Source organism: Passer domesticus, chromosome Z, assembly GCF_036417665.1.
Source record: "Passer domesticus isolate bPasDom1 chromosome Z, bPasDom1.hap1, whole genome shotgun sequence".
Classification (NCBI taxonomy): domain Eukaryota; kingdom Metazoa; phylum Chordata; class Aves; order Passeriformes; family Passeridae; genus Passer; species Passer domesticus.
This window is the reverse complement of record NC_087512.1, coordinates 4,327,732-4,343,059: the sequence shown is the minus strand read 5'-3', so window position 1 is coordinate 4,343,059 and position 15,328 is coordinate 4,327,732. Positions and strand designations below refer to the sequence as shown.

Here is a 15,328-nt window from a genome sequence, read left to right as displayed (position 1 = left end):
GTGTTTAAAACTGTGACTACCCCAAAAAAGTGAGAAGCACTATTTTAACACAGAAAAAAAAATAAATCTGTGAACACTGCTCCTGTCCTGACTTTTTTTTTAACATTATTAAAATATTAGCATTGATTTTTTTTATCTCCCCTAAGCATCTCTACCATGTTTGTTTGCCTCTGGCAACACAGTTGTAATGTCATTCTCATGATATTACACTGAATTCCATTATACAATAAATGAAGTAAAAAATGGCAGAGCAACCCAACAAATAAATCACACAATTATGATTTAAGTTATTTAAATATATTATTTTTCCATTTTTGACATGCTATCAGCCATATTTGGCCCAGTATTTGACTATAATTTATTTTTCCTAAGACATAAGACAGATAAATAATGTATGTGTTTGTTTTCTAAGTGCTGGGTTGTTTTTGTTTTATTTTGTTTTTAACATATATTTAAGAATGTCCAAACTGTCCTTGAAGCGACAAAAAGTTGTGAGCAAATTCCTAGCTTTTTTTTTCTACAACATTTCCATAGACCACATTGGATATACAGTATAGCACACTTTTCAAGTTCAGAGCACTCTGTAGACATCGAATTAAGTTTTATATCAACCTGTTGCATGAGATAGTCTTATATTACCTGTCAAATCTAATTATGAGTATCCAAAGCATATTTGGATAATAAGCATTAGATAGAAGGAAATAAAATATTTTTTTTATCTATATAGTGGTCTTTAAAAAAAAAAAAATCAATAATTAGCTGTATTAAACTGAGCATTCCAGATGCAGTGGTGACCACCACAGTGAAGCAGAGTACAATGTCACACCTGTTTACCTGCAGAGTTAATGGAATCCCCACTTTATATTTATCCCTTGGGGTGGATATCCTATGCCACCCTTCCATATACTAAGTGGGGTATTGGAGTATTTTCTTCTCCTACAAACATCGTTTTGCCTGGGTCACCCACAGGAATAAACTTGGCATTTCATCTGGGTCTCTACAATGAAGCCACCTTGAGCGGGCAGAATTTGGCAAAGCTGGACGGTTTTTGTTGGAGGGAATACAGGAATTATAATGAGGTCAGGGCTGGAATGTACAAGGCTCAACATCAGGATGTTTTCACAACATTTCTGCAAATTATGATGGACTATGCTTGGGATGGTTCAATGAGTTCCAGTTCTTCTTTGATGCCTAAATATAGTCACATCTTTTGAAAGGTAAATTTAAATCCAGCACCCAAGAAATTTAACTCTTTTGTAGTCCTTGTTACACAGTGTTGTTCCATGGTGCCCAGAAATCCATAAATCCACTGATTGACCACACTATCTAGTATACTCTCACTAACATAATTTTTTTATTTTGTGCTAGAATGTAGCAGATTGTTAGAATAATTGTCAAGCCTAGCCATTCTTCAGAACACCGTGTCTTCTGAATAATGTAGCTTTCCTGAAATTTATGCAAGGTGAGTTCAGCTCCATGAGAATATAATTTCAATTCCTTCTTCTTACTGAAGCAAAATTTAATATGCATTTTCAGAGTATTATATTATTTTTAAAACTTTTTTCCATGTTCTGGACAGTACTTTCAAAATGTACTATTTTGAGTATCTTAAACTGTTAGATGGCGAACCTCTGACTGGTCTTAGTTTTCAAAGGTCAGGTTCAACAGCCTATTCTAGATAAAAGATGGTTTCTAAGTATTCCTTGAAAAAAAATCTCAAAATCTATTGTGCATGGATTTTTTCCCCTCATTTACTCATCAGTGACTTAACTTTACTCTCACTACAATTGTGTTATTGACCTGTAATACTTAAGAGTGAGGCCAACAAGAGGTGTTTTTGAAAATCAAACCACATATCACACATACACCATCATCAGAATCACTTTGAAATCAATGGCAGTCATCAGTCACCCACAGAAAACCTAACTAGCCAAAGGTCAAAAAGACAGTTGAATTTATTTGGCTGTGTGTTGTCATGCATAATGTTGAAAAAATAATAAAATTAGTATATTAGTTAGCAATATTAAGTATTTTAATGGAAAAGGTTTAACCCTTGCCATATTTTCTTTCTATTTTGTGTGGTCTTTGTGATGCATTAAGCTAAATTATGTTTTTGTAGGCTGGTTGTACTCCCCACCCGCTTTTCAGATATTTGCTGGCATGCAGCCCTAGGAAAAAAAAAAAAAGAGAAGTAGAGTATTTTAGAGATAATGTAGATTATATCTAGCTCTGCTTAGTTGTCCTTACATATAAACATCACACTCCATTTCTCATTACCAGTAATTGTGGTTATCAGACAAAGTAGTCATCAAAAGGTGTTTTATGAACCATTGTGCTTATAGAAAGCAAGCTGCAACTTTCTTAAAAAAAAAAAAAAAAAGAAAAAAGAAAAAAAAAAGAAATCAGAATTATCCATTTTATATAGCCTGTCAGAGTAAGTTTCTCAACAGTCTGTAGATCTGCTTTCTAAGACTTGCAGATATCTCCCCCAAAGCAAAAGCCTCTCTCCCACAAAGAAAAATGTGGTAAATTTTGACCTCTATGACTGTGCTTACAGCAATAACAATAATGATCCCAGTAAGTAGCTCTTTCCATCGAGACACTTTTCTCTTTTGGACTCATTAAGCCTCAGATTGAACCTATTTATTTACTATGGGTTCCTCTAGTCAAATATTAAATAGAGGTCCCCACAAATTTATAATCTGCTTCAGTGTTTTTCTCATTAACAGTCTCAAATGCACATTGTATATGGACATATTAATATATAATATTTTCAGGCTTTAAAGTACAATTAACTAATTAGATGTCCTTCAGAGTAACACAAAAGCTCTACACTTTCATTTCTCCAGTTTTGTCTTAGCACCTTGAAAAGAAGGAAGAAGATTTGAAATTTCTGGGGTGTCATGTTGCAGTGGTCAAGCACAGCAGAAAAGGCTGAGCCTCTTCTCAAGTACGAATGGGCTTCAGCTGCAATTTAACTCAGCTTCCAGGCACTGCTGCTTGTTTCAATGCTGGATGTAGCAAAGATTTTGCCCACATCTCTATTTCCCCTGGGGGATTTAAACTCAGAAAGCAAGCCACCCCCCAAGCTTCTGCTTAATAAGGCAAACAGACTGAGCTCTTTTAAGTGTCTCATGGTAATATGTGTCCTGCAGGCCTCATCCCTGGGATGATGATATATATTTTATGACAGGAAAAAAAAACAACCTTTTTTTTTTTTGACCCATTCTAGTTCAATACAGTGTGGTATAGAAACTGTTCTAGAAGTCAAAAAAATACTTCTTCCAGTACTACTTTCCAGAGTAGTACTGGAAAACTGAAGTAAGGACAACTCAATTCCAAATCAAAACACAATGGTAAGATGGGTAGATCTCTTATTACCAAGATGTTTGGAGACTGTACCAGTGTTAGGATTTCATACTCCATAAGAAGATACAGCCTTGAGATTGGACAACTTGGTCTTCAGAGGCCAGAGAAAAGGAAGATGAGCAAGAACAAGACACAAAGAGAAAAAAGCTGTCCACTTAATTCACAGAAAAAAAAGTCTATATGAAGGCAGAGAATTAAAAAAAATACTCCTGACTCCTTGTGGAACACTCCACCTGCTTCTATATTGCTTTAAATTAATTTGTGACTGTGTCCTATAAAGAGTATTGCCTGAGATTAAGATCTCTTTATCTCAGTTGTTGTGCTAGCATATGGCCCTTTGGGTTTTTCTAGCGCATGTGTCTGATTTTGCTCTCTGAGATGCTGCCTTTGGTCTTGGCCATATTCCCTGCATTTCCCTGGAGCACAAATGAGGAAAGCACAGAAGGAGCAGTGGTGATTGACTATCCTTTTACACCAAGGCCAGTATCTTCTCTACAGTAGTAGCCAGCTGATATCAGAAAAGGACAATAAATATGCTGGCTGCATTACAACACAATTTGTAAACTGACAATTTTCCTATATAAATGTGCTATATGCATATGCTGATGCTCCTGATGTGTATACAGGATATTTTCTTCTTTTAGTCTCCTGCTCAAATTCTTCCCAACCACTGGGGTGTAGGAAAACAGCTTTCAGGTAAAAAAAATAATTCATTTTTCCCCAGCAGTAATAACTGTTTTGTAAAATATCTGCCAACTAACTCTGGCTGCTTGGTGAGCTGGTGCAGAGGACTTAATGAAATTACTTGTAGTGGGCAGTATCCCCACAATCAAAATCTTTCAAATGACAAGAATGGCAACGTTTTGTTGCTAATGTATGGCCACAAAAGTTATGTCCTATGACTATGTCAGGCAGCTCCTGAGGCAGGGAACAAAGCGTGTTGACCATTTATTGTCCTATGCAGACTATCTGTCAGATCGAGTTTTTTGTTTGAGAAGTTACTTACCCCATCTAAATCTATCCCAATAAGTAAAAAAGACCACAGACTATTCTCTAACCCTAAATTTATGTAGCTAAACTTGCCCTGTACCCCCAGAAAAGGTCTTTTTTTCTATAATACCTCTCTGAAGTAGCTTGTAGCCTTGCACTCCTTCAAATCTCTCATGGACATCATACTGAGACCTGTTTTTCTGTACATCATTGTATGCCGTGGAGAGCCTTGGATTTTTGTGGTAGGTGTTTGGGTGGATTTACTGTATTTTGTTGCTTTATTTGTTGCTCAGGACTGTTTTGGGGGAGAGGGAACAGAGGAGAGCTGCAGGCACTTGGATGGCTCTTGGTGATGTGCAGACTCACTAATCAATCCAGGCAAGATCTCTGAGAAGTTCTCAAGAGTATCTCACTCAGGAGGCCTTGTACTAGTATGATTGCTTAACTTATTATTATTGATATTGCTGGTTTTATTATTATTGCTAATTTATTTAGTTAAAAGCAGAGTCAGTCCCTTTTTGTGGCATTAACTGTGGAGACTACCACAGACTTTGTTCCTGCCAGGGAAGTTTTTGTACCTGGTATCTGCAATTATGAAGCACATCCGTACTTTAAGTCTCTGGCATTTTTCCTCACTCTTGGTATGTACTATCAGCTGTTTCTCCTGTTCAATACAGCCTTCTTAAAGTATATTTGTCTTATCCCTACCTTCACTATAAAAACAGGTGCTGAAAGCTTAAGAATGTGCATTTTACAGCTATACTAGATTTGATAGCTGCTGCACCAGATCCATTTAACATATGAGTCTGAACAACCAATATCCAATAAAACTGATAGAATTATTATTTGTTGCACTTTTACTATGGCAAAATGTTTCACAATGTGCAATATACCCTGATTCATATCCTGTCATTTATCAAGAGACATCTTCTTCTTAGACCCTGTTAACCAGAAAATAAACCTTTTTTTTCCAGTTTATGAGGAGTGAAACATGATAAATAATAATGGGAGAAATAACTGTCAAGCAATTTACAAATGATATCTTGTGAAAATATGGCACCTTGATGATTTCTCCTAGGAAGACATATGCTGTAGCAATACCATGATTCAGAAGGTCCTTTTATTATTGGGAATAAAATTATATGGATGGACAAATATCAGCTTAAATCTCAAGTTCAAGCTCACAGAAACACAGAGTGATTTGGATTGGAAGGAACAACAGTAGAATCATCTGGTCACACCTCTCTTCTCAAGCATTCACCCCAGAGCACAGGGCTCAGGGTTGTCTCCAGAGGGTCTGGAATATCCCCAGTGAAGGAGACTCCACCACTCTGGACAATCTGTTCAGGGCTCTGTCACTGCTCAGGACAGGAGTTCTGCCTTGTATCCAGGAGGAATTTCCTGGGCTCAGTCCCTGCCCTGGCTCTGGTGCCATTGTTGGGCTCTGGAGCAGAGCCTGGGCCCTGCTCTGACCCTCCCTGAGACAGGGACAGACAGGGATGGGGTTCCCTCCCAGCTGGGGCTCCTCTCCAGGCTGAGCAGCCCCAGCCCCCTCAGCCTTTCCTCGGCAGGGAGATGCTCCAGGCCCTTCCTCATCTTTGCTGCCCTCTGGACCCACTCCAGGAACTCCATCTCTCTCTCCTCCTGATGAGCCACACCTGGACACAGCATTGCATGAAATCTAATGCTAAAAATAATGTTAAAATCAGTGTTTAATATACCTGTTTGTGTTAGGTAGCAAAGAAAAGTTATGCAGAGATTAGTTAGGAGATGGCTGTGTAGTCTAAAGATTTTTGAAGGCTTCCATAGGCAGAAGCCACAGCAGAACCTGCTGTGTGCCACAAAACTGCCTCTCCTCTCAGTGCATTTGAACTTATAAGTGCCTTAGAGTTTGCACAGTACTTGAGAAGGGCTTTTCCTCTACAGCAGAAAAAAAAAAAGAAAAGAAAAACAAAGCAAACAAAGAAATAAATAAAAAAAGAAACCCAAAACCAAACCAAAGACAAAAAATCCAACAAATGAAACCACCCCAAAACAACAACCAAAAAAAATTGCTTCAGACAAGATGACAGGGATTTGAATGTGTCCATCCTATTTTTCTCTTGAAGAAATATAGGAAGCCAAAGTGAGAACCTTAGTGTGGATGTCTAATCAAATGATACAAGACTTTTTAGTACCTAAATAATAAAAAAAACCCTATTTATCCATACAAATGGGTAAAATACTTAAGGAAATGAAACATGAAGAACATCAATAAAAATGCACATTTAGGTTCTCATTGGGAGTATCTGGAAAACATTCAGGTATTGGTAGTCTTAAACAAGTCATTTGACTATACCCTAAGACTAAATTCCCTCTAAGAAATTTACAACATCTTTATTACAGATATGCAATATTATGTAATTTTTCAAATGTGCTTATATAAACACACACATTCTCAGGAGGAGAGAGGAAGGGAGAGAAAATGAGGCTGAAAAGCAAGGCAATGGAAAAGTAACTAAAAAGAAAGCAATTTGGGTCTTGCTGAAATGTTGGAGGTGGTGATTTATATTTGTTGACTGATTCCATAGTATCTAGACAAAGTACAAGTATTAGCTTTCTCTACCTTTTTTAGTGGTAATTTTCAAATCATACTGAAGATAACTTTAGTTCCCCAAAGCACAAGATGATCCTGACAATTTACCCCTACAAAAAAGCTGTATGACCTGAAAGCATGAAAACAACATTAGAATCTTATTTCAGACTTGGGACCACTTTGGGGTGTAATGCTATTATACAGATTCTTTCTCTGCAGGATATCAGAGAACTAAAAAAATATTATCTATTGTCTTCAAGATTGCTATACAGCAGAAAGAAGAAGAAAAAAACACCTCAGCAAAAATATACCCATATCTTTGTAAGAAAGTAAGAGTTCATGAAGGTTTCATTACTTATAATTTAATATATTGAATTAAAAAGACTTAGATAACAAAGAGAAAAACAATTACCTTTTCTGGATCCTCAGCCTGGTATTTAAGTACTTAAATTTTAATGTGCTTCATTATTTCATTTTCCTCTGTCTTTCAGAACATGTCATTTAATATTTTTCACTTAAACTTTCATATTTCTGCTTTATGCATGCAAGGTTATTTCTGTGCTATAGAGCTGACCATGAATTGAGCCACAGAGACCTTCTGAGATATGGAATACTTAGATAAAATTTCAGCTAGTGTTCCTATATTGAGAATACCCTTGATCCAGAATACATACAGAATGCAATGATCTGTTTTGATCCCATGAACTTTCAGGACTTAAGAAATTTAATGGCATAATCAGTTCTGGCTGCTGGAATTTGTTAGGAACAGAACAATGAATTCACCTTACATCTGAACTGTTCTTTTAAGGACCCAGGCTACTCTTGTACAGGTTGGTAAGCCACAGTGACTTCATTCTTAATTGTACAGAATATTTTAATTATCTAAGAAATTATCTAATCTAGGCTGAAGTTCACCTCTATTTATATCTTTATGAATACTCATGAAAATAACAACTGTCATATTATTGTATCCTGAAATATCAAATAACATTTCTTGATCTAGTGCAAATAAGTGGCTTTGCACTTCTCAGATTATAGTATCTGAAAATGGGGTGTTTTACTCACATTGCTGGAATATGTCTAATTAAGTAGATAAAGAGCACAGAAGGGAAGGGAAAGAAAGGGAAGGGAAGGGCAAAAGGGAAAAAGAGGAAAAATGAAAGAAAAAAGGAATCAAAAAAGAAAAGGAGAAAATAGTGGGGGTCTTTTTTTTTTTGTTGTTTTGTTTTTGGTTTTTTTGGGTTTTTTTTATATAATTTAAGGGGTTTTATTTGCCAAATATTTTTACTGTCATTATGTCTATTCAGAAATTCATATTGAAAACCAAGCATATGACTTTATTTGTTTTTATAGTTCCAATCTTCCTTTTTACTTTATAATTAGCACTTAATATGCTTCATCCAACATCCAGCCCTAGGAAAAAGGGAATAGATCTTGTAATATTTGTGAAAAAAGAAACACTGTGGTTGACCTGACGGGGGCTCCCAGGATGAATGAAGAGATCTGAATCTTGACTCCATGTTTCAGAAGGCTGATTTATTATATTATGATATATATTATATTAAAATGCTATATTAAAACTATGCTAAAAGAATAGAGAGAAAAGAATTTATCAGAAGGCTAGAAAGAACAGGAATGGAATGAATAACAATGGCTCCTGACCCCCAGAGAGTCTGAGCCAGCTGACTGTGATTGGCCATTAATTAGAAACAACCAGCATGCACCAATCAAAGATGCACCTGTTGGTAAACAATGCCCAGACCATATTCCACAGCCATCAGTTAATTGTTTACATTTCTTCTCTGAGGAGGCTTCTCAGCTAGAATAGGAAAAAAATCCTAGCAAAGAATTTTTCATAAAATATCATGGCTACAAAGCATAAATACACTTCTGGGGCTATTTAAAGAATGAAAAAGTTAAAATAATATATGCAAGAATCTTGACCTGTATCACAATATATTAGACTAGAAGTTTACTAGAAATGCATTTTTGCAGTTTTACTGGAGATTCTTCTTCCAAATGAAACAGGTTTTAAATTTATTCCACTGATCTTCTGGGATGAACTTTTATTATGGTGCTGTTGTACATCCAGAAAATCGTACAAATACATATTTCTTGCCCCTTTGAAGTTAGATTCTTATTGATTTGCTCATATTAATGTTTCTGCCCCACACATTCACGTGTATTGGAACCGTTGCTAACTTTCAAGTTCTTTCTGACACGGTTATTACCAAAAGCAAATATAGAACCTAAACTTGATTGAATTTCCTGTTGGTTGTTACAGTAAGGATTTTGCATGTGTTTTACATAAAGAATGAATATGGGTTTCTTATCCTATTACCTTTTCAATAGCATTCTAAAACAAATAGAAATTGCAGCTTTACCTGGAGTGATGGAAGAAAAGAGTTATAAAAGTTGCTACCTCTAAAAACCTGACCACTGACAAACTAGATTTCTTATACTTTTGGCTGCACCTGAACACATTATTTATTGATTTGAATCTGAAGAACTTCTAGTTAAGGACAGGATGAAATGGACTTGATGATGCCGCCGGTCTTTTTCAACCCTAGTGATTCTATGCTGTTTTACTGTGAGGGTGGTCAGACAGTGGAAAAAATCTCCAAGAAAAGTCATGTATTCTGTGTCCTTGGAAGTATCCAAAAGTGGACACAATCCTGAGCAGCCTGCTGCAGTTGAATCTGCTTTGAATGTGGATATTGGTCTTGGTGATTGTCAGAGGTCCCTACAAGCCCTAAGTAGTGACACTGTGACTCTATGAATAAAAGAAAAATTATTTTAATTAAATTAGTCACCTGTTCAGAAAGAAACATGTTTTATAATACCTCTTCATACTCTTTGGAACAATTCCATATACCTGAAGTAGTAGGTCACTGCAAGGATAACTTGCCAAAGAAAAAGCTTTGTATTTTATATTTTATTCCAGCTGAAAACAATGTGCTCCAATTGTATCTGGACAGAGAAAAGCCAAAGTATTTTTCTGCAGTGGCAACAAGATTCAAGCCTCCTGTGCTATGATGATTCCCATGTTCTCTGTTTTATTTATATGGAGATGTTTTTACAAAGTAAATATGTCATGCATCTGAAGACACAGGATAAATATGTGCAGAACCAGAGACCAGTATATATTCGATGAAAATAACTTTTCAAGTCTCAGGGTAGATTTGAAATAAAAATCCCAGAGAGCATCCTGCTGAAGTGCTGTACTGGAAATTTACAGTCTGGAATTATTCATTATCTTTGAAGAATGTAAAATTAGGGATGGACCACTTGCGAAGAGTAAAACTAATCTAGTGTGAACAAAGAGATGGATTTTTGGGTTCACAAGGTAAGAGGAAATCTCCCATTAATTTTGTTAATTTACTGCACTAGCAAATGTTATGCATCTTGGTTCATTCCTACAGGGACTACAGGGATGTGTGGCTTTGACAGATCCAGTTTAATTTGCTTGCATAGAACAAAACCATGGCTCAGATATGAACAGTGACTTAAACACGGCAGTCACAGAAATGCACAAGTTATAGAAGATAATCTGATTTTCAGCAACATATGTGCAAAAATCCCAGAGAAAATCATATAGGGACCTCAATCCAAATAGGATAGGCAGATGTCAAAAGACGTTGTCTCTGAAATTAAAATGTGTTTGTTTCATAGCTTTCACATGGCTATGATTACTGAGGAAGAGTTAACAGCAATGTTCAGCTGCACAATTTGCCTGAGTTTTCCCCCCAGTGTTGGCCAGGGTAAGCACAAACCAATGTCTCTTCCCTTGGGAATTTACATAAAGTGATGTCCCGAAGAAATCACTGAAGTAACTGTACACAAGGTAATGACATTTCCAAAGGTCTGTTGCATAGGCTTTCCTGTTCTTTTCATTGTTATCACTGACTGAGAAAATACTGAGATGAACAGGAAAAGTTTATTCAATAAGAATATATTTGTTATTGTTTTTCTCCTAGGTAATCCGCTTTCCTCTGTTGCATTCTGTGAGTAATAACACTCTTTATCTCAACCAATTCTGAACCCTTTTTTCTATTATGTATGACTTTTGAGTTCACTCTCTAAAACTGACTTCACCCTTTATTTTTCATAAATGAGAGATATACATTAGTCCTACTTTCTAGTAATGACATTTCTCTTGTCATTTGTTTTCCATGAAACAATGCAAAACTTTCAGGATATTACAAGAATACATTTAAGTATCATTTTGTAAAATTACAACTGTTTCATGTTATTTTAAGTATTTATGAAGTACCTGCTACCATATAAGCTAGATATAAAAAAAAAATCCAAAAGGTTATAAACTATTTTTAGAACTCTGTGTATAGTGTATTTAGTTGTCAAATTAAGCAAAAGAGAATATGTTCCTCTCGTGAAAAAAAAGCCCCAACCAAACAAACAAAAAAACCCCTCAAACAAAAAAAAAATCTAAATGTTTCTTGGTCAGTGTCCAAATACTTTAATGTTTAGCTGTTTAAACTATATTTTTTTATAATTATTTCCCTCCCTCTATATTTTCTGTGCACCTTACAGCCTTTCTGTGTCTTATACTGTGCCAGTTTTTTTACCCTGTGAAACCACTGTTTCTGTTTTTTGATGTTTTCCACTTACTATTGACTAGAGCCAGTCACATTATTCAGTGTAATTTAAGTGTTTGATGCTCATAGCTCATCCTCTACTTCTCTGCTTGCAAACACATCCCAAGCAGAGTCATCATTTGTCATTGTACACCAGCAATCTGCAGCCATCAATTTGCAAGGCAAGGTTTGTTCCTGAATTGTTTATCTCACCAATTACATGTTTTGAATTCAAGGAGTGCAATTTCTAACCTGCAGGAAAGAAACTGAGTTCCAGGAGGAAAAGTTCTGAGGTCCTTGGGCTAGGAATCTGCGTTCCAGATCTCCCTCTGGGATAAAAAAAAATTTTTTGCTGTTACTATTCTTCTATTCTTCTAATATTTCTTGTTTGTCAAAATGGCAGGACCAAACTAATAATTTTTCACTGAATCTTGCTTGACATAAATTATCAGTGATTTTTATTTTAGCAATGTCAAGAAAATTACCAAAAAATTAACAGTACCTGGTTTTTTTGCTATTCTATTGACTAAATGTAGGAAAATAAACCTTTGTATTCTTTGAACAGTTATTTTTCCTCTTTGACCTTAAGTGAATAACCATTTAAAATCAACACCTTAAAAGATTTTAAAGGCTGAAACTGGAATTTGAATTCCTGAACTGGAAAAGCATTCACCTGGAGTTCACCACATTGCTATTAGTTTCCTATAAAGAAAATCTGTCTGGGAAACATTTAGATATGATTATTTATAAATAATTATTTCCAAGTAGTGATATAACGTTCTTCTGTCTCTTCCTTCTTTAAGGACACACTGTGAGAAGCAAATGTCAGTAAATAAAATCTCCTGGGGGAAAAAATGCAAACAAACCAAAATGCATCACCTTATCATAATGTCTAAAAATTGAAATTGCTTTTAAACCTATTTCAGTAAAACAATTCACAGTATTATTTTGTTGAAGAACTCAAGGTCAACCTTGAACATCTGAAGTCATGAGGTTGCTGCATACATTAATTACTCTTTAAAACAAACTTGTCCCATAGCTTCAATTAAGACTTACTGCCATGAATATTTTAAAGTCACATTATTCAGGAGTTATTTTTCATGATGGGATTCTTCTGATCAAACTTTTATTTAATAGGGAACTAAATAGTAGAGCTAGTTTTAGAAGGTTCTATGTCCAATAAGAGAGGGGAAATCAGTCCTTTTAGAATGGGTTTGATCCTATCATAAAATATTTGTCTAAATCAGTTAAAGACGTTAATTTGCAATATTATCCTTTTCTTTTTTTGCCAGGAAAATACTTTAAAAAATCCACCTCAACCTTTTATGTCTCAAAGTTACATGATTTGCAACCGTTGGTTGTACAGAAATCTTGGTCATTTAGCTCAGTGAAATGGGGTGAGTGCTCATGCCTTTGCAAGCAGATTTAAACCATCACCCCAATTTTCCCTTCTTCATTGTACAGTACTATCCTTTATGGCACTGCTTTGAAGTTGTCATAGGTTAAGGAGGAAGTGAGTTTTTTGGGAGATTGTAGTCAAACCAATCAGTGCTTGGATTTGAATATTGGCACCTGGTTTGGCCACTGAAGGTATGGACTGCCTCTGAGAGCACAGGGGGTTAAAAGCAAGAACTCCCAGCAGAACTCTCTCTTGGTCCCGGTCTGTGAAGGAGCTCAGAGCTGCCCTGCCCAGCCGGGGCTGGCTGGGGAAGGGGAAGCCATGCGGCCGGGTGAGGTAGGCCTGAGCCTCGGGCAGAGGAGGGGGGTGAAGGCCTTGCAACATGGAAGGGTGGAGGAGCCCTGAGAAGCATCGGGCCCCCCACTACCCCTGGGAGAGAGAGAGAGAGAGAGAGCCATTGCCTGTGCTGCCTTGGAATTCGATACCATGGACTGGCAGCACGGCCGGCCAGAAGGAGAAATGGGGGATGCGATGCAAGAAAGTGCCCAGCTTTTTTGGGAGTTCTGGGCAGACAGAGGTGAAAATTTTAACCCCTTTCTAGAATAATGGAAACCTTACAAATACTGATCCTCCTGAGACTGAACGAAGAGAGAGAGATGAAGCCGTGGGCAAGTGTGATGAAAGTGAGTGAGAGTGAGAGATGTTAGAAGAGGTGAGAAGAATCCTGGGTGGGAGGAGATGATGGAGTGGCCTTGAGCTGGACTCTTTCTTGTATGGCCATGGACAGACCCGTGTTTTTCCTGTAACACAGAGACTGCATTTAGGAGGAGGCAATGCCTTGAAGCCAAAGAGAGTGCAGTGAAGCAGTGATGTGAGCAGAGATGGCTGAGGAGGGTGTGGGATGCCCTCTGTCTTCATGGAGGGGAAGATCTCTGTTCACAAGGCCCCTCGGCCCCAGGGGATAAATTTGGGGGGGGCTGGTGTCCCGAAGTAGAGAGACTGCTGCTTTTTTTGAAACTGGGTGGAGCATCCTTAAAAGGGGAACCCTAAAGGCAGTCCTGGTCCATGCGCAGTGATGAGAGCACTGGACATGGAGGGAAGAAGTCACGAGGGCAGATGTTCTCTGGGCAGTGCCACGAGTGACATGGAAACACAAGAGTTTTCAATTGTGTTTCTGGGGGGGAAGCCTATGGTGCAAGGAGAGACTCCTCTCTCCCTGATGGACTTGAGAGTCGATTATCTAAAGGGTGGTGATGAACTGAAAGTTGATTATCTGAGAGACGGTGACGGAGTGGAAATCTATGATGTTATTTCATGCTGTGGAGGAGGAATGTATTTGGAGGGTTTTCATTCTTAGTTTTGTGTTTGCTCCCTTTTAGATGTTGTAGTTAATAAAGTTTGTTTCCTTTATTCCTAAATTGGCGCCTGCTTTGCTCTGTTCCTGATCACATCTCACAGAAGCAACTAGGGAAAGTGTATTTTCGTGGAGGCAGTGGCATTGTGCCAGAGTCAAACCATGAAAGAACTGCAGGTCATAACCTTGTTCATGTCCTATGATTTTTAAATTTTTCATTTATTTTCTTAAAAATACTAAATAACTAACATTTCCAAAATATTAGAAATCTTTCTTCTGTACACAGGGGAGGTACACTTTGGCATGAAACCTGCAGTGAAAATAAATACATTGATGTACACGTGTAGATCAAATCATTCAGAAACAAATTCATTCTCTGATTTTCTGTGTTCTATATCATACTGTAGATAAAAACAACATACATGTTCACATACATGTGCACAGACCTATATATATTTATTTTTCTCTACATTGTTTTTATATAAAGGCACTTAGAAGAACAATCAGATGAGTCTTGATGGGGGGAAAAAAAGGGAGAATTTAGTTTTACAATGCTATTAGCTTCTCTGATGAACTTCTAAAGTAATCTAGGAAAGACATGTTCATTAGAGTCTCATTACTTGGCTGGGTAATTGCTGTTCGTATCAGAAACACAAATCACAAGAAGGGCTTATTAAAACAACCTATTAAAAATCAGACAGACAGACTGCTCTGCACTATCTGCCACTAAGTCAGGTAAGTAGTCCCAAGGAAATTGCAAAATTGGAAAGTCTTGTTAAGGGTATTTTGTTGCCTTTATGCTTTTAAGAAGAGAGCTTTTTCTTCCCCTGCTATTGTCTGTTTACGAATAACTTATCCCATCTAGTGTGCAGTGAGTCAAAAAATAGGATATCTATCATTTTCTACAGCAGATAATTTCATACACTAATAGACTTTGGTGCTAGGAACCTTATTCATGCTGCTTAATCTTTATTTTTCTTGGTTTCATCCTCTCACTTATTAACTCCTTTTACTCTTATCTATCTGCCTGCTTTAAGTGATCATCC

General features: G+C 36.8%; 1 protein-coding gene and 1 long non-coding RNA gene across 3 annotated transcripts in view; both read right to left on the bottom strand.

Moving 5' to 3' along the window:
* Nucleotides 1-15,328, bottom strand: part of RIT2 (Ras like without CAAX 2) — a 176,576-nt gene that overhangs the window by 18,493 nt on the left and 142,755 nt on the right. The window lies entirely within an intron of this gene.
* Nucleotides 5,912-14,213, bottom strand: LOC135290308 (uncharacterized). The gene is made up of 3 exons (XR_010353050.1): nt 13,547-14,213; nt 11,782-11,858; nt 5,912-6,046 (listed from the first exon to the last, which is right to left on the bottom strand). It is a non-coding gene; the product is annotated as an uncharacterized LOC135290308 (long non-coding RNA).